Below are 20506 nucleotides of genomic sequence, written 5' to 3'. Positions count from 1 at the left end.
TCACTGCACTAAATAATTCTTTTTTTTCCCCTGTATTCTACATAGTTTTCTACTTTGAATAGACAATGCCAGTTTGGTAAATTTACTACGAAGGGAAAGTTACTCATCACCATGTAAATAATTTACGTTCTGTAAGTGTAAGCTTTGGCTCATTAAATGTTATATTCATGTTTAACTGAGAGTGCATTCAACTTTGATTTAGTCAGAGTTGTTAATTTTTTTAACTTTGTCATAGATACATCCTGCTAGCATGTGCAAGTATTTTTATTATTGTGAAAGATTCATATTTTTAATATTATTTATTGTACTCCATTAATCACATTAAAGAGACAAAAGAAGCATTCCCATGTCTGTTTACCTATCTACATGCTGCTACCATCAAAATGAGAACTCTGAAATGCTGGAAGATAACAAATTTAGAGGTATTAGTGCAGAAAGTGTGGTTTGTAATTTTGTTTTATTTTGATTACTTTTAAAGGGACTTATTTATTTATTTGAAAGACAGAGTGACAAACTGAGAGGGACACACACACACACACACAAGAGTGAGAGATCTTCCATCCATTGGTTCACTCCACAAAGGACCACAACAACCAAGGCTGGGTCAGGCTGAAGCCAGTAGCCAGGAATTCCATCCGTGTTCCCTACAAAGGTGGCATGGGTCCAGGTTCTTGGTCTATCTTCCACTGCCTTCCCAAGTACATTGTCAGGAAGCTACATCTGAAGCAGAGCAATGGAGACTTGAACTGGGACTTCAACGTGGGTTGCCATAGTCATAAGTGGTGGCTTAACACATTGTGCCACAGCGCTGGCCCAGTGATTTGTTTTCTGATAATTTGTTTTTGCTCTTAAAAACACTAAAGTTTAAACTTCTCTGTTTTAAAGAGTGCATAGTTTCAGGAAAAACCATAGTGTAGACTAAAAAATAAAGTTTCCTTAATGTGGATGGGGTTTATTTTGGAGTAAAGGAAGTGGTTCACAATTAGATAGAGGTGGTGTTTCCACATCATGAGTATACTGAATGTCACTGAATTGTTCACTTACAATGTTGAGCTATGTTACATGAACTTCATCTCAAATATTATTTTCAAAATTTAAATGGACTATAAAGCATATTTTGACATACAAATATAAAGTGTATTTACTACTGATATATTTATTAAAAATTTTGACATTTATATAACAAGAAGGCATCCAAATAACTGTTAGGAAACAGAATTTAGAAAAGATCACTTTCATAGCCATTCCACAAACATGTTACAGGACAGAGAGCAGACTCTCAACATTAGCTATCATTCTGATTTCTCTTTATTATGACAACTTAGCAACATCTTTTATCATCATTATTTTGAAGTATTATGCCTATTAATCTAGTGAATTAGTTCACTGTAGTGTATATTTTCCCTTAACTTTCACTGTTTTTCTCTGTCTTCACCCATATCCAACAATAGACTCGTAAAAAACTTTATTTGTTTAAAAGAGTGAGAGTGAGTGTGTGTGTGTGTGTGTGTGTAAGAGAGAGAGAGAGAGAGAGATGTTTCATTCCTTGGTTCACAACTCCAGATGTCCAGGCTGAAGACAGGAGCTCCTTCCATGGCACCCATGTGGGAGGTAAGGGCCAAAGCACACGGACCATTTAACATTGCTTTTCCCAGGCCATTAGCTGGGAGCTGGATTGGAAATGGAACAGCCAAGACTTAAACTGGTGTCCATATGAGATGTTGGTGTCACAGGCGGCTGCTTTACCTGCCACACAACCACACAACAAAACCAGTCTACCCAACAAGAGATTTTTTATATAGTTGGTTTGTTTTTGTAATTTAAAACGTTAGTTAAGAGATAAAAATTATAAATATTCGATATGTGGAATGTGAACTTTGGTACAGGCATACGTTGTGTGACAGTTACCACAGTCAAATGAAGCAGCACAGTCATTACACAGTCATATACACAGTAGCTGTGTATATGAAAAATCCATTGTTTTAGTAAATTTCAAATAAGCAATATAGAATTAGTAACTACAGTCATCACGATGCACAATAGCTTTCTGGAATGTACCCATGACTGAAAGTGTATACCATGCTGTGGTTTTAACGTTTTCGTCCCCCTCAGATTCATGTGTGGGAAGCTCGGTCCCTGATACAATAATGTTGGGAGATGGAGTGTAATGGGAGGTGTTCTTGAGGGCTCTGCCCTTGTGCGTGGATTCATGCTGTTGCAGAAAATGCTGGCGCGATGGGGTGCTGTCTCATTCCTCCACTGTTGTGCATGTGAGCCTCAGCGTTCCTGTCTTCTGCAGGTATCGTGTTCAAGCTGCTCTCTTGGCGGTGGAGACTGGGCCCGTAGTAGACACCAAATCTGCCAGTGCCTTATGCTTGACTTCCCAGTCACCAGAGCTGTGACAGCAAGAATAACAGAACATCTGTTTCGTTCTTTCTCATGGCTCCAACTTATTAAACACTCATTTTGTTCATACATTCTGTTACTATTTTTAAAGTTGTCTGTGTTTTCTTGCATTTCCCTGCACTCATTTAAGACAGTTCTTTTGAATTCTTTTTTCAGGTACTTCAAAGATTTTTGTTTGTTGGTTTCTATTATGAAAACTCTCCTCATTAGTTTCTTTGGCGACGTCAGGTTTGCCTGATTCTCCATTATTTGTGTAGCCTTGCATTGGTGTCTGTGTATTTCATGGAGCAAACATCTCTTCCAGTCTTCACAGACTGGCTTCAGCACTTCAAGACTTTGTCTTCTTGGGTTCATGTGTGGTTGAGGTTGCATCCAGGATCTTCGTTAAGTGTGGTTGCAACTGGATCTCATGGCCATTGCTAAGTCCACAGTGGGGTGTCTTCAGTTGGCTAATCTGCCAGCCGAAGACCATGCAGGTGTGGATCCTGGATCCTGCCTAGTCCCTTGAACTACCTCCAGTACTGTGGTCTGTAGGGCTGGAACTGGGATAGGTCCACTTCAGGGTTTGCAGGTGTGAGGCCTGTTACCAGGTGTGCAGCTGGGTATGGCTTCTGCTGAGAAGACTCCCACTGGGTCACTGTATGTGTTCTTATATAGGCAGTATTGGTCCTACCCTACTGGTGAGAAGGGCTGGGACAAGAAACACTTCCCCTGGAGTCCACAGGCCAGTCCACCTGAGGTCTGCTGGTTACAATTCTCTGAAGGACACAGATGGCTGTGCCTCTCTCCAGGTTCCAGGACGGGCTTGACTACTTTCAAACAACAGCACAGAAGGACTTGTGCTGAGTTACAGGGAAGTTTTAGCATCTGCTGTGGGACTGAAGTACAGTGTGCTTGCTTCTGGATCTTTGAGTAGACAAGATCAATTTCAAACAGCAGTTGAGGGCTGACATCAAGTTTCACAAATGTTTCAGAATCTGCCATGGGACTGAAGCTGCAAGCCTGAGCAGTTAAGAGCATAAGGAGTGTCTCCCTCCAGGTCCCCAAGCACACGGGGTTGCTCCCAGATCACACTTGGGGGTGGTTAGAGCCATTTCAGGGTCCTCAGCTTAGACTGAGGTTGGCAAGTCTGTCACCCAAGAGACAAAGGGGCATGATTCTTAGCAGTTCTCATGGCAGGTGACTTGGTCAGCAGGACCAAAGGGAAAAAACAACATCCCTCAGGGACTAAGGCTGTGTCTGGGTCTGGGTCTGGGTCTGGAGCTGGGGTTATGGTCAGTGCGCTTCCACCGAGGTGCCATTCTTCCCTCTTAGGTCTTGGGCTCCACCATGCTTTCATAGCCTCCTGCCTGAATCCCCAAGATCCCGGGAACGTAGTTTTGTCTGTGGATGGCTGTTAAACTGGTGATGCCGTAGGGAGATACAAACGGAGGACGTCCTATTCTTCTGCCTTAATAACATCAGAAGTTAGTGCTGAAGGGATATCTGGTAGTCTGTATCAAACCAGTTTCATATTTCACAGTCCAGGTTTGTGAACCTTTTACTGTAGTATATTAATTCAAGATTATTTAAGCACTATCATTTCTATTCCATTGGCCATTTAACCTGAACAATTCTTTGAAGAGTCACCAAAGTACAATGTTGATTATTTATGTTTCTCTTATAATTTAAATTCCTTTTTCTCAAGTAGATAATATTTTTGTCAATAAGCAACCAGCACCATTTAAACAGCACAGAAAAAAACATGGATTTCTAGGTTATTGTCTCAATATGCTCCCTACCCAAATAGGTATCACATTTCAAAGGCAAGTTCATGGCTGGAAGGCAGTCATCAACTTTTAGACCATTTTTAAACCCCAGTTGTATGTCTTATAAGCAAAGTGACTTTAACCAAAAGACTTTATCTCTTTGTGCCTCTTGTGAATTCATAGGTTAAAAGAAACAATGCTTATATCTATTCTATTGTAGTGATGAACTCAATATATCAGTTTGCACAAATGAAACAGCATATATAATATATGAAGGAAAAGGAATAGTAAATATTTTTTCAATAATGAACTTTAAAATAGATTATTATTGACATTCCATATCAGCTTCCTATAATAATAATATTATTATTATTGACATTCCATGTCAGCTTCCTATATTATCATCATTATTCCAATTCTAGATTTTTCTTAATTTTCATTTAACTGTTGGTGTATATTATGTACTTTATTATCATATAGCTTGTGTGTTTCTCAAGTTTATATACTTAGAGATAATGTTCTAAGTAATAGTTTATGTCTTACTTTCTATATCTAATTATGGGTTTTGATATTCATTCATGTTGATGTTTGCAGCTCACTAATCACTTTGTGATTGTATTTACTAATTCAAAGGTTCCAGTCATTTTGGGTTTTTGGAATTTGGGATCTAGAAAGTACGTAAGTATTTTAATGGGTTTTCTGGACACAAGCCCAGGAATTTTCTTAACTAATTTGTCTAGAAATTTAATTCAAACTTTGAATTTGCACATAAGTTAACTCCACAATAAAATGCCACAATTGTTCCCAGGGGCTGCATTAATTTACTGTCGTGGTATCTATATGACAGTTCCTTTTGCTCCACATGCTACCTCACATGTATTAAGCTGGTGGGTATAAAGTGTCATTTCATTATTGCTGAAATTTGCATTGTTCAGATTATTTATAAGGCAGATTTTGTTTTTCACTTTTGAATTCCCTCTGAAAGTTTCTTCTGTGAAACATCCTGTATGTGATATCAGCATAATGTTTACATTCAATATCCTCTGTTTTTTTAGACTATAAAGATATATTTTAGTTTGAGTGGATTGAAAATAAAACATTTCTAAATTATCCAAGCCAACAATGATATAAAAATTTTGAATACATTCTAGTTATTTTTGTATTAAAGAAGTTTAAGTGTCATGAACATTTTAAGTAGAACATATAAGGTTAAATTACAGTGTTGAAATACAGCTAGTTGGTATTAAGTTCATTACTTGTTGAAAAGCTTGTTGGATATAGCATATCATAATCAACTCTGAAATTCCACAGAGACTGACATATAGCAGAAACTCAGTATAAATATTTTCATTTATTTTTAAGGATTCTGCAGGGATTTTAATAATGTGTATTTAGTAATTTTATTTATTTTAAAGATAGCAAGAGTGAGAGAGTTGTCTTCCTTCTGATGGTTCACTATCAAAATGCTTACAAGTCAGGGCTGGGCAAGGCCAAAACCCTGACCAGAAATTCCATCTGTGTTTCTCACATGGGTGGCAGGGACCCAAGTAATTGAATCTTGACCTGCTACCTCCTCAGTGCATTAGCAGGAAGCTGCGTGGGAAAGTGGAGGCAGGTCTCAACACCAGGTATGGGATGCAGATGTCTCAAGCGGCAAACTAACCTGCTACAACACAATGCCTGCTCCAAAATAAACATCTTTAAATAAACCAGTTGATTCTCTTAATGAAAAGGAAGTATGAAAAGCATTGCAATATTAAACATAAATGAAGTCAAATGGTTTTTCAGAAAATCTCTCACTGAGACAATATTTTTCAAAATAAATGAACTTGGCATTTGGAGAGAAGAGCTAATAGTTCACAATAAATTATTCTCTGATGAAATATACTTGTTTAGAAATTTATCTGGATCCTTTAACAGTGAACAAAACATATAATGATACAGCTCTTCTTTGGCTTCTCATCATGTCCATTGTGGAAATGTTTCTTATGTTGAAAGTTGACATGAACTTGACTTTAAATTGCACTTTCTATTACCCAGTATTGTTATTGTGATGAGCTTAGAATAATGAGGCAAGTGATGGGAAAAGATATTTTTACTCACTTGGACAGTAAAACCATTTTATAGAAAGATAGGATTATGTTAGAACACCAATAATCCTCTTCTCAGGACATCATATTCACATATCATTAATTTTTCTACTGTGCATTATGCATTAATTGAAAGTACTATTTGGCTATATGGAAGACCATCTTTACCACTTCCATATTTAATCTAAATATGTCCCACCATTTGTTGGAATAAATTTGCTTTTTCATCATTTTTGTGTCTATGACAGAGAAGAGCAATCTCAGTAACATTCTTTGCACATGGGCTTTTGTCATAAATTAGAGTTATTTCTATATCCATTGAAAGAATTTTCCCTGGGACATTTTATCCCTCATATGACAATGACAATTGTGTTTGAGGATTTAGTGGAAAATATTGGTGAATATCATTGAAATCATTAGGATATTTGATGAACAGCTTTTCGTTCCTTGTTTTAGTTTGTACAAATAAACTATGGAAGCAATGTTATCTATCTCATAACTTTTTAATAAAAATAGTTATTTATTTGAAATGGAGAGAGAGAGAGAGAGAAACAGACAGACACAGAGAGAGAGAGAACCTTCCATCTACTGCTTAACTCCCCAAGTGGTCACAATGGCCAGAGCTGGATCAGGCCAAAGCCAGGAGCCAGGAGTTTCCTCCAGGTCTCCTACTTGGATGCAGGGGCCCCAGAACTTGGGCCATCTTCCATTGCTTTCCCTGGTGCATAGCAAGGGGACTGGATCAGAAGCAAAGCAGCCCGACTTGAGCTGGCACACATATGGGATGCAGGCACTGCAGGTGGTGGTTTACTCGCTATGCCATAGTGCCAGCTTCTCATAACTTCTTTTATAAGATATTTTGAGGATTCAAACTTATGTTTTAAGCAACTATGTTTTGAGCAACTTGTGGCTGGATAGATGATATATAATGCATATTAATATATTAAGAGTAAGACTAATAATCATAGTAAAAGTTATAACAAATTTCAGGTGACTTTTAAATGTGTTCTCACTTCTCAGAAAATTTTAAATTGGTGACAAAGAATTTCTTGGAAAATTTTAAAGGGAAAACTAATCTTAATGTTTTTCTACATGAAAATAATATTCAATAATAAAAAAACCAGCCATTAACCAAACTTTTCCACCGTATCCTAACTGCCAGAAAATGGCTCAAGTGAGGTTTTTCTTTGCTAGTTCTTTTATAAAATGTGAATTTGCTTATAGGTCTGTGGAAACCTTTTTGAATATAGCCTCTTGCCGGAAGCTCAAAATTATTTAGTGCTGACTGTAATTGCATCTTGGAGGAGGTAACTGACAGCATGTTGACTCGTATTGCCAAAAATAAAGCTTTTAGGTTTCCTGAGAGTACATCTAAAAATACAGAGTTTTGCTTGAAGATTATCTAGCCCGCCAAAGAATCTCTTGTTTTTTTTTTTTTTTTTCAAACTGGAAAATATATTTATAATTGTGACGTATCAAATTTCCTTAAAATTTTTCCAATAATCTGGAAGCTAGAAAAATTAGAAGACTGGCTCATAGTAAATAAAAAACAGTCTTATATGTTCAGACATCAATTTTCTTTTAGCATCATTCATAACAAATTCTTGCAAACAAAACTTTCAAAGTCATCAGGATATTCAGATCATACAAATCTGATAATTACGGAGTCTTATTTTTGGCATATTACATACAATAATCTTTTGTGTAAAGTAGTAAAATCATAATCAACTTTATGCCTATGACTGATATGTTTTTGTCTTAAGAAAAGTGCTAAGGTCTTATATTAACTACCTCTTGACTATGGCTTGCTTTGAATGCTGAAATAGGAAAAATAAAACAACTCCCCACTCTAAATCTTAACATAATCCTTCAGAGTATTCACCAATGGATTTACTGAATCTCATTTTTATTAACAATGCCAATTATGCCCTAGGAAGTGATCAGAAAATGAATCATCTGTCATCATCAGTTGCATAGATATGAGTGTATTTCCATCATGAACCCTTTTATTCAATCTAGCTATGAATCATTCTTGGTAATTTTTTCATGGGTAAGAAGTCACAGAGATAGGCTAAGCTTGGGAGCACAGTGTTTCTACAAAACCAGATCCAGAATTGCAAACTAATCATTAGAGAGCCATGTCACATCTCTGTGCTTTACAGTTGTCAGATCAAGAACTTTATTTTGTTTTGCTATATTGACTATCTATACTATCCGGTGCTGTACATGACTGTGCATAACCGTGCTGTTAGAAATAAATAGAATATTTTGAAATAATGGTTTTATGAATTTTAAAATATATTTTGTATAGTCATTGCTAAAGTGTGCATGAGTTAGAAAATAATGTAACATCATTGAATTGTGTTAGTATCAGTAACTGTCACTCTTCTTTCTTGTCTAAATTAGTCCTACTACCTATGTTCATGTGCTTGGGAAATGCAGTGGCATAAAAAGACACACAGGTAGAAGAGTTACTGCAATTTAATTAGTAATAAAATCTTAAGGGAAAAAGAAAAACACTATATTTGCTATTGGCTCTTATTGTTTAACTAATTAATCTATCTATCTATCTATCTATATATATAAGTTTGTAAAAGAGAACCTGGCTTTTTCATTTTTAACTGGAATTGCTTGGCATCATAATGACAGGGCTACATGTTGAGGTGGAGAAGCCCCAGTGACTTGGTGCCTCATATTTCACCTTTGCTACATGATTATAAACCATCAGTCCCTAACTAGATTAGAAACAATTGCATGCATAATTGCATATAAGATATTTCCATAAATACAAACAGTTCTTTCCAAAGAAGTGTGATGTATGGTGAAGCAGTTGATATCGCATTCATTCCTGTTGTCTACTTCTCCTGCCCTTAAGGAAATATATCTCAGTGGTTCAGATTCAGAATTAGAAACTTCTTGCACAGGTGAATGAGTCAGACTAAGTCTATGATTAATCCCAGTTATTTATGATCTGTCTTGTTCTGCTGTTATCTTTACCTAGTTATTTATTTTAGGTAATTAATTACGATGCTTTCAAGAGAGCAAAAAATTGAAGGTATTAATATGAAACAGTGAGAAGCCTCTTTAAAGGCTCAATATAAACCAGATCATTACATGTCATGTTAATCTGACTGTTGACTGGGGTAATTGTATTATTTGTAGCCAAATATAATTTTCTATTAAGTATAAACCAAGAAAAATAGTGAATATATTTACTAGACTTGCCTTTTCAGAATCAGTGTCAAATGATGATGCATATAATTCCATGCATAAAGGGTCATCATTTTATACTTTATATACTTTAATATAATTAATACTGGTGAGAAATTGAACTACTCTTGTCAACTGCTATACATCTGAAAGAGTAATGATCCTAAGCTTCTGATTGCAATTAGTGTTACATTTATTAAATTTTTGAAAAATATTTAAATTACATAACTAGAAATATTTAAATATTACCAAATGATTTAAACTCCTATTTTGTCAGGTGAAACAAATCAGTTTTCTTTTAAGAAACAAGCACTGTTTGATAGATATCCTTTGTTACTTCTTTTTTAAGATACGCATTTTGTCTTGTTGTATTTTCCTAAATATTACCAAATCACTCACCAACTTTGCCTTCCTCATGTATTCTAGCTCCAGCAATGTACATGAAGTTTCCTTCTTCACATTCTCACCAACACTTGATATTGTTTCATTTATACATTTAAAAATCAAATGTCTCAAAAACACTAACTATAATAATTTGTATTTCCTATGTATTAATGAGATTGAAGTGTTTCCCCCATGTATTTTTGGCCAAGTATTCTTCCTGTTTTGTTGATTGCATTGTTTCTTTTCTACTTCAACACTTCCCTTTGTACTTCATTCTTTCCAGCTTCAATACCAAGTGTCTTGGGAATGGAGTGGGGTGTGGGATGTATCATTATGCTCTTAAAACTGTATATATTAAATAGATGTTGATAAAGACTCATAACATCAGTAATATTCACCATAGCTACCAAAAAAACTAAGTACATTGGAACAAATTTAACCAAGGATGTGAAAGATCTCTGTAATGAAAATTACAAACATTATAGCAAGAAATAGAAGACACAAAGAATAAAAAAATAAGAATTAAGATTATAGACATATAGACCAATGGGACAGGATAGAAACCCCAGATATTAATCCACACAGCTGCAATCAACTAATCTTTTACGAATGAGCTAAAATCAAACTCTGGAGAAAGGGCAGTTTCTTCAAAAATTGATGTTCGGAGAACTGGATTTATATGTGCAGAAATATGAAACAAGAACACTTCCTTATACCTTTACAAAAATCAACTCAAAATAGATCAAGGATCTAAATCTATGACTTGATACCATTAAATCACTAGAGGAAAACATCGAGGAAACTACAAGACATTGGCATAGGCAAAGACTTTTTGAAAAGACCCCAGGATCATAGGCAATAAAAAGCAAAAATAGACAAATGGAATTACATCAAGCTAAGAAGTTTCTGACTGCAAAGGAAACACTCAATAAAGTGAAGAGGCAATCGATAAAGTAGGATAAAATATGCGAATTACACAACTGATAAAGGATTAATATCTAGGATCTATAAAGAGCTCAAGAAAGTCAACAGCAATAAAACAAACAACTCAGTTAAGAAATGGGTAAAGGACATGAGCAGGCATTTTTAAACATGAACTATAAATGGCCAATAGACACATGAAAAAATGCTCAAGATCACTGGCTAAATTACTTATTCGTTCATACACATCACTTGTTGGTCTCATGTCACATTTTCCTGTATTTGTAACCCACCTTCACGTGTACTGGATGAATGATATTCCTTCTCTTACCTTTTATAGCACCTGGAATAAATTGGTTTAAAAGTATTTTCTCAGATTATTCCATAAATATGCTTTAAAAATAAGCAAAATTATAACTGTGACATATTTTGCTTATATTTATTTTATTTGGATATTTATTATAATTTGAGAATTATAATAACCTAATTCATGATAAAAGCTACATATAAGCAAAATATATAGTTTCAAGAATATAAGCAAAACATACAGTTTCAAGAATATTTATAAAGCAAATGAACTACAACTGAAGAAATTAAAATATAATTTTAATCTATATTACTTTAAATCAAAGTTAAAGGAAATTTATTCAAAGCATGGACAATTAAAAAAATGCACATGTGTTTGGAATTTCTTTAGAACCTGAAGTAGAATAAACTTTTGAAAATCTTTCACATGTGCTTAGAAAAAATGTCTTGTTATTGAGTTCTGTGTGTCTTCAAAGTAAACCATATTAATCGTTTTATTAGGAATAATTAATCTTATTCTTAATCTTATTCTTAAAATAGTTCTTATTGCCTCCCCTCCTTCCCGTGCTTTTTGTCTCTGTGTCTCTCTCCCTCTCTCATTTGAACATGCTCAGTTGAACTCTAGCTCTCCCTCTCCTGCTGCTTTTCATCTCATTCCATGAACACTTTTGGATGTTTGGTTTTGGTAGTCTTAAAGATTTAGGCAAAAATATTTGTTAGATGTTACAAGTTGAAGAACAAGCATATGCTAAGACGGATATGAAGTACTCTATAAAGTACTCTCTGGCTTTTTTTCACAGATAATACCATAAAGACAGAATGCAAAATAATATTTCGTCCTTGCTTCTGACAGTGGATTTAGGATTCAATTTCATTTTGCCATAGCTCAGAAATCTATGGTTAGCTGGGATGGGAAGACAGCTGAGCCTGTGCACACCTGAGGTGGAGCAGAGCATTTGTGCTCCATTTAGTTCTGCCAAAACCCATAAAACTTCTCTTACTTTTCGTTGCTGCATGGTCACATACTTTATCTTACTGGTGATTAGTATGAAAACTACTCCAAGACCTCAAATTATTTTTTAAGATTAATTCTCTTTGACTCCTTTTTTATGAGCTTACAGGTCTGTTTGTTTATTTTTTTTAGAGCTTCAGTTTGAAGATTGTGGTCTGTATGGGATTTCACTGCCTAAGGGTAGGTACAAAAAGGGTAACTGGATATCTTGGCTAGGGTTTAGGCAATTGTGGTTGCTGGGCTTGGTCCTTGCTTTTCCTTCTGAAATTGTTTTTACAACCATGCACTGGTGTTCAGTAGACCTGTGTTGTATTTTCATGGATCCTCCCCTTAAACTTGCTGTAATGCTTTCCAAAGCAGGATGGAACATGTGAAACTTTCTCCAGAGATAATCATGCCCAGATGTTGAATTTTCCTAACCTACCTGTCTCTCTAGCAGCTATCCCCAGTCCTTTCCCAGCTAAGTGAGTGAAATGATAGGCAAACCCAAGGGTTTGGGCTGTGGCATTGCTCTGTGCTAATGAAGGATTTCCCCTGGCTGCCCTGTTAGTCCTCCAGCCCTACTCACAATCCCTCAGAGGGTGAGATCTTACAGGGTTTTGCTTTTCCCTTGCTTTTGCTAGATTTGTTGTCATTGTTTTTGCTGAAGGTCGTTAATTCTGGGCAATTAGAATAAATAGATTTTCTGTCTCCAGCTTGTTTCCCATTCTAGGAAAAAAAGTCAATGGTAAACCATGGCAATTTTTTGACTCTGGCAAGTTGCTAAGTTGCTATGAGACTACTTCTGCATGAAAGGAATTATCTTTTATGTTTCCTTAGCATTCTGCATAGCCTATTATTCACATGCCCCCTAAATTGTAGACAACGGTAGTGAGATTTTAAATTATATGTGTAGTTGCCTTCACCTCCGCCATGCATTCTCCCTTTGGGAGGAGATATATAGGAATGATGCAAATCTTGTCATCATCTGTCATTGTTTTCCCTTGATAACCATGTTTCAAAAATTAAGGTATAGGGATAGATTCTTTCTCATGTTAACTGATGATTTATAGTAATCATCAAGTTATCCTAACTTGATTATGGGGAAGCATCAAGGTGTTGAGTGAACTTTTAAAAATGTCCATTGTTCATTATATAATAATGTCCATTATTCAATGCAAATACTTAACAATGCACATTCATAAAGGTTCTAGAACGCAGGTCTTAGAATCACTTCTGAGGACTATGTTCAATATTCTAGTCCTCATATAATTCCTTCTTCTAGGATGTAAGACATTTCTCCTAGGACTACATTACATGGCAAAAAGGGCATTTGCAGATATAATTAAGGTTGCTAATCAATTGATTCAGTCTTAAAATATGGAACTTACCTGTGCACACAGATATACCTGGGATAGCCTTTTTAAAAAAAATATATATTTTGAAAAGTGGGGTGGGAGGGGGAAGAGAGAGAGAGAGAGAGAGAGAGAGAGAGAAATTCCATCTCCTGATTCACTACTCAAAGACCAGAAACAGGGCAAGGCCAGGAGTCTGAAATTCAATCTAGGTCTGTAACACAGGTGGCATGGACCTAACTTCTTGTGACATCATCTGCTGCCTCCCAAGATCTACAAGAGCAGGAAGGTAAAATTAAGAGCTGAACTAGTTCGGGAACCTAGGTGCTCTGATATAGGATGTAAGCCTCACAACTGATGCCACAACTGCTGGCTCACACATGCAGCCCTTGAGTGAGTCATTGAAAATCAGAAAATTTTCTAGAGCTGCTTCCAGAGCAAGAAGTTGGATTCTGTTAAGAGAAGAAATGATGGACCGCTCCACAGAGGGCTGCACAAGCTGGAATGCACATGGCATCTAAGAGTGGAGAGTGGCCCCTGACCCATGGTCAGCAAGAGAAAGGGTCTTCAGAGTTCCAACCATAAGGCACTGGATTCCACCAACAATCAGAATGAACCTAGAAATTGAATTTTCCCAGAGTCTCTACATAAAAAAATCCAGGTTGGCCGCAACTTGGAATTTGGCCTTGTGAAACCCCAAGCAATGAACCCAGTGGAGTCCACTCAGATTCCTGACCTAGAGAATTGTGAAGTAATGGAGGGATTTCATTTTAAGCTGCTAAATTTGTGGTAATTTGTTATGTAACAATGGAAAATGAGTACAAGTCACATTCAAGGAAGTCTGCTGGGTAACTTGGAAGGCAGCTGCTTTTCCCGTAGAACTATTTCAATGACAGAAAGATGCTAGGCTCAGATTTATGAACCAACTCCTTTTGCTGTGGTGACCACATTCACCTCTACTTTTTTTGGCTTCCAACCTCTTTATTGGCTGTTAGAAACTCAACTGCTTAACTCTTACTGTCACCTGCGATGATCTGCCAACCTCAATTCCCATTGACCATCTGATCAGAGTTGCAGCTCAGTAGGAATGGACTCTCATTCTTTTTCCTCTCTTTTCTGTCCCCATCTATCATATATTCTATGTAGTATTATTTCTGTACCAGAGATCTGTTGAATAAAGGGAACTCCTAACTTATCTTCTCTCTTTTCCAGTAAACTTTGTTTTTTTTTTTTTCAAAATAATTCATCTTCTACAACATACAGAAAGCAGCCATAGATATCGAAGGAAAATTGCACTGAAGCCCAGCAAATGTCATATCTGTAAACAAGGTATTATAATATAACAAATGAAATATCTCTCATTAAGATATAATATCTTTAATGATAAATATACACAATCAATTTTATTCAATGAGAAAATATTTAAATCCTCTCCATTGTCCAAATGAGTATTCATACTTCAATGTGAGACACTGTTATTTAGCTCCATAGGTATTTTTTTTACACAAAACTCAAACTCTGTGAAAATGTTTCTAAGTGGTAAAGAGATTATAATTAAAACAAAGCAAAAGAAATAGTAACTTGTCATATCCTTTTATTTCCTTTTATTCTAAAAAATCCAAATCATTGTTTAAACAAGGAGTACAAATTTATAAAGACTACAAACAAACATATGGGAAGGAAAAATAATTTTAGAGGAAAAAATATTTTAATTTTACTACCAAAAAGTACCTTGCCAAGTTTGGGAGATTACTTCTTAAATAAAAAGATAAAATGTTTAATAAATAAACAAGTATCTTGGAAAGTGAGGTTTCTGACAACTGATTCATATTTAAAATTTTCTATCCAAATAACAAGGGCTCTTTTATTTATCTTTGATTACTTGGAATCAATTCTAAATCTCAGATAAATATGGAAACATGAATCATTTGAAGCATAATTATATGTTGCAAAAATAATATTTATTTTCTGTTTTTCATTATTATAATACTGCTGGAGTATTAGGATATGACAAATGATGTGAGCAATATTAGAGATATTTTATAGAAATTCTTATTAACATTCTGACTTCTCCCCAAAATGTCCTATACTATCCTGATACCAGGCAGCAATGACAATCAGAAGGACAGATTGTGTTGGCAGGAGTGTACTGGGGAAGAAATTTAGACATATGAAGCACAATTTGTTTGAAACAAAGACATTTTACAAAATAATTGCAAAAGATATCAGAAGTGAGAGAAATTGGAAAAATTATTGGGGGTAGTTTCAGTCTGAGAACTATTGATCATTGAAATCAATGGCCTTAAAAATTATAATCTGTCGCCGCTTGCATGCAGGGAAATCTTAGTGATATGCAACAGAACTTCCACAAGTTCTTCAAATCAAAAGTAATGTACATGTCACACACACCAAAATAGCTTCCAAGGATTGTTTAAAGATTGCTTTTAAATTCATGTGATAATCTCCCCTAAGCCGGGGTACATTACAGAGAGGAGTTTAGAGTACCTATGAACCACTGAATAAAAATGTAACAGAAACCATATAAGAATCTGTGAAGATTTAGTTAGATATCAGTTCCTTCATTGATTCAGCACTCCCTCAGGCACGCAGGAGTTTACATGGGTTTATGTCTATTATAACTTAAAATGTGTTGTTTTATTTTCTCTTTAGATTAGAAACTCCCGAGAATGAAGATCAGTTGACTTGGGATGTGTGTGTGTGTGTGTGTGTGTGTGTGTTTGTATTACCCCTTTACAGATCATTAGTTATTTGTTTATAAATTACTCACCATAATTGACCATCCCCCAGAGGACTGAGAGTATATTTCTATAATGCTCTTAGTGTATATTTTTGATGAAATGAAGACCTTGGTAAGTGAGGATTATTTTCATTTGTATGATTGTTTTTGTTGTTACGCATAGGTTTGGAGGCAGAAAGAAACATCAGTTAATGAAAGTTTGCCATTCTTATGTTAAGATTTCACAGAGACAGTATTGTATGAAGTAAATTCATTGGAGGTTTATCACATTTCCCCAAACATAAGTAGCAACATTTCCAACCCTTGTATCTTTCTATTGCCACATCTGATGACTAAAGTCATAGAAATAATTTCCTCAATTTAAATATGATTTATTTCTCTTTTTATCAGAAGTGCCTGTAGGTAAATTGGTTGTGGTTGTTATACCTGTGGAGTCATAGTCCAGCGGAGAAGATCAATAATTAATATAATATTAAGGAAATTTATCATGGGGTCCTTTAATTTTAGTACACTGTGGCTAAAATTAGAGCCACATGTTCTTTGGATAGAAAAACTAATTTATCAGTGAATTATTCCATTTTTATAAAGAATTATTCATTGTTATTCTTTTATTGAGGGGATTTTTTATTTTTTAAATTAGTTTGTAATAGATTCAATATAGTTTGTAGATAAAATTTTAGGAAAATACTGATATTCCCTTCTTCCCTCTCTCCATCCTCTCCACCCATTCAAGCTCTCCCTTTCTTTCTTTTCTTAGTTTTTGAGATAACATATTTTCATTTTACATTACAGTAAAGAGGCTTAATACTTCATCAAATAAGAAGTTTAACAAGTGAAAATCAAAAAGACCCAGTTAAGTTGGAATATAGGCAATAGCTATAAACAGTAATTGAATGGAAACTGATAATTTCACTCATATACATAAATGTTAAAGTAGTCACAGATCCTCAAAATTGTAGTAGCATAACATTTTTAACCATTGGTTTGACAAAGGTATAAAATAGAGTTCGACAAAACTATATTTGCAGAGATACTGGTACCCACAGGCATTTCTTTCTTTGTTTTTATTTTCCTTCCTTCCTTCCTTCCCTCCTTCCCTCCTTCCCTCCTTCCCTCCTTCCCTCCTTCCCTCTTTCCTTCCTTCTTTCCTTTACAGTTTGGCTCCCATACTTAAGGGACAACATGTGGTATTGGTCTTTCTGGGTCTTGCTCATTTCAGTCAACATGATGTCCTCCAATTGCATCCATTTTGATGCAAAGGGTAGAATTACACTCTTTTTTATTTATAGCTAAATAGTATTCCATTATATACATATACCAAATTTTCTTTATCCATTATTTTGATGATAGTCACCTTGTTTGATTCCAAATTTTGACTATAGTGAACAGTGCTGCTATAAACATGATGTTGCAGGTATCTCTTTGATACAACGTGTTCACGTCTTTTGAGTATATACCAGTTGCGGGATTGCTGGATCATATGGCAAGTCTATTTCTAGTTTTTAAAGAAATTTCCTTACTATTTTCCCTGGTGGCTTCACTAATTTACATTCCCACCGTTCACCCTTGTCCATATCCTTGCCAGCATTTGTTACTCTTAGGATTTTTTTTTTTTTTTGTAAAAGTTATTTATTTATTTGAAAGTCAGAGTTACACAGAGGAGAGGCAGGGAGAAAGAGAGAGGTCTTCCATCTGCTGATTCACTCTCCAATTGGCTTCAATGGCTGGAGCTGTGCTGATCCAAAGCCAGGAGCCAGGAGCTTCTTCCGGGTCTCCCAGGTGGGTGCAAGCACCCAAGGACTTGGGCCATCTTCCATTGTTTTCCCAGACCATAGCAGAGAGCTGGATCAGAAGTGGGACAGCCAAGTCTTTAACTGGCACCCATATGGGATACTGGCACTGTATGCTGCAGCTTTACCCGATATGCCACAGCGCCGGCCCCCAACTCTCAGTATTTTGGATCCTAGTCCTTCTGACAGGGCTGAGGTGCTATCTCATTGTGGTTTTGAATTGCATTTCCCTGATGGCAATTGATGTTGAGCATTTTTACATATATTTACTAGCCATTTGTATTTTTTTTCCTTTGAGAACTATGTATTGAGGTCTTTGGCTCGTTTCTCATCTGGATTGATTATTATTTTATTGTTGTTATTTTTAAAGTTGCTAATATATCCTTAATATTAATCTTTTTTCATATATGTAGTCACAAATATATATATATATATATATATATATATATATATTTGGACAGGCAGAGTGGACAGTGAGAGAGAGAGACAGAGAGAAAGGTCTTCCTTTGCCGTTGGTTCACCCTCCAATGGCTGCCGCAGCCAGCGCCCTGCGGTGCGCCGGCCCGATGGCAGGAGCCAGGTACTTATCCTGGTCTCCCATGGAGTGCAGTGCCCAAGCACTTGGGCCATCCTCCACTGCATTCCCGGGCCACAGCAGAGAGCTGGCCTGGAAGAGGGGCAACCGGGACAGAATCTGGTGCCCCGACCGGGACTAGAACCTGGTGTGCCGGCGCTGCAAGGTGGAGGATTAGCCTAGTGAGCCGCGGCGCCGGCCAGTCACAAATATTTTTTCACATGGATTTCTCTTCATTACATTGATCATTTCTTTTGCTGTGCAGAAGTTTCTGAGTGTGTCATAACCCCATTTGTTTAGTTTTGCTTTTGCTGCCTATGCTTTGGGGGTCTTATTCAAGAAGTTGTCCCTTTTACCAATGTCTTGGAGTGATTCTTTTATTCCAGCATTTTATTCCAGCAACTTCATAGTCTCAAGTCTTAAATTTAGATCTCTGATCCATCCTGAGTTCATTTTTGTAACTGGTGAGAGATATGTATCTAGTTTCCTACTTCTGCAGGTTTTGCCAGCACACTTTTTTTGAAGAGGTTATTTTTACTCCACTGTAGGGTCTGAGCACTTTTATTAAAAATTGGTTGGCTGTATGTACATGGGTTAATTTCGGGACTTTCTATTCTGTTCCATTGATCTCTGCATCAATTTTTATGACAGTCTTAATGCTGTTCAAATTGAGAATAAATATATTTACTCTCTTTATATTTTGTGTTTGCTTTTAACCTGTATCAAAGTTATTTCAGCAAAAACATTGTTGGGAATATGATAGCATTTAATGATAGACTCCAAATTATTTTAAATATGAAGTCATTTTTTAAAGTGAAAGAATTACATCAATATATTTTACCAACAAAGTTCATATAAGACCACAGATCTCATTTAGATAGTACTTATCGTATTACATAGTGTATCATGTCACTTTGAGATATATTACATTCTTTGATATTTAGGCAGACATCTTAGTGAAGTTTAGTGTAACTTTTTGGTGATTGATGATGAGTTTTATAATTTGGAAGTAAATAAATCAAGTGATCCTCTGCCCCCTTTAAGACCAGTTCTTTAATATCAGGCGAAAAATTCTCAGCTTGCCCAGGCTCCTTCATGTATCTCAGGCACTTTTCTCCTTTCAACCTAATTATATAAATTAGATATACTTGTCTTTTCTTTTTTTTTTTTTTTTTTTTTTTTTTTTTTTTTTATCTTTTATTTAATGAATATAAATTTCCAAAGTACGTCTCATGGGTTACAATGGCTTTCCCCCCCATACCGTCCCTCCCACTCACCACCCTCCCCTTTCCCACTCCCTCTCCCCTTCCATTCACATCAAGATTCATTTTCGATTATCTTAGTATACAGAAGATCAGCTTAGTATACCTTAAGTAAGGATTTCAACAGTTTGTTCCCACACAGAAACATAAAGTGAAAAATAATAGATGATTTTTTTTTAAATGATGATGAAATCAGATCAGACCTATTGTCATGTTTAATCCCAGTGAGAGTCAAGTTGGGAATTGATAGTTTCTTTTCTTTTTTTTTTTTTTTTTAACAGAAGATCAGTTTAGTGTACATTAAGTAAAGATATACTTGTCTTTTCAAATAATTTATTTATTTATTTATATGAAAGGCAGTGAGACAAAGAATCTTCCATTCACTGGTTCACTGTTCAGATGCTTGGAACATCCTGGCTGGACCAGGCTGAATTCATAAGCCTGGAACTCAATGCAGGTCTCTGATGTGGGTGGTAGGGACTTAAGTACCTGAGCCATTACCTGCTCCCTCCCTGGGTGCACCTTTACAGGAAGCTGGATCAGGGAGCAGCAATTCAATTCTAGACACTCTGATATGGGAAGCATGTTCTCCCAGGTTGTGTCTTAACTATTGCACATAATTCCTGCTCTCCCAGTATGAAAAATAAAAGTTTGATAGGAATAAAAAGACTTAAGTTTGAATAGCAGTTTGGTCACTCCTTTCCCCTGAGC

At 35.8% G+C, this 20506-nt stretch overlaps 1 long non-coding RNA gene across 5 annotated transcripts in view; it reads left to right on the top strand.

The window, feature by feature from the left end:
- LOC108176367 (uncharacterized) overlaps nucleotides 1-20506 on the top strand; it is a 176283-nt gene that overhangs the window by 131615 nt on the left and 24162 nt on the right. For 4 of the 5 annotated variants that reach the window (XR_016229439.1, XR_007918263.3, XR_016229433.1 and 1 more), the window contains one exon: nucleotides 12210-12257. The exons of the other annotated variant lie outside the window; for it this stretch is intronic. This is a non-coding gene — a long non-coding RNA (uncharacterized LOC108176367). The remainder of the gene's footprint in view (nucleotides 1-12209; nucleotides 12258-20506) is intronic. 5 annotated transcript variants of the gene reach the window in all.

Source organism: Oryctolagus cuniculus, chromosome 2 (assembly GCF_051225735.1).
Source record: "Oryctolagus cuniculus isolate XC-2025 breed Fujian yellow rabbit chromosome 2, ASM5122573v1, whole genome shotgun sequence".
NCBI lineage: Eukaryota > Metazoa > Chordata > Mammalia > Lagomorpha > Leporidae > Oryctolagus > Oryctolagus cuniculus.
This window is presented reverse-complemented; position numbering and strand designations above follow the sequence as displayed.